Here is a 263-nt window from a genome sequence, read left to right on the forward strand (position 1 = left end):
GAGGACGTTGATGGTGGAAGAGAATGAGCGACATGTTGAGCAGAGTCGCTGCCTCCATGACCTCCATGCCCTGCTTCTGCCGCACCACCTTCAGCGCTCTTTGAAGCATCTTGAACCCCTGCTGCATCCTCCCCTGGCAACGGAGGAGGAGAGCGACGGAGTGAAAGGTAGCGCATCGCAACCCTCTCCTCACCGTCTCCGTCACCGTGCAATGCTGCAGCACCTTCTTCTTCGTCAGCTCCTCTGCTCGCCTCAGTAGCACT

The sequence above is a fragment of the Guillardia theta genome (assembly GCF_000315625.1).
Source record: "Guillardia theta CCMP2712 unplaced genomic scaffold GUITHscaffold_56, whole genome shotgun sequence".
NCBI lineage: Eukaryota > Cryptophyceae > Pyrenomonadales > Geminigeraceae > Guillardia > Guillardia theta.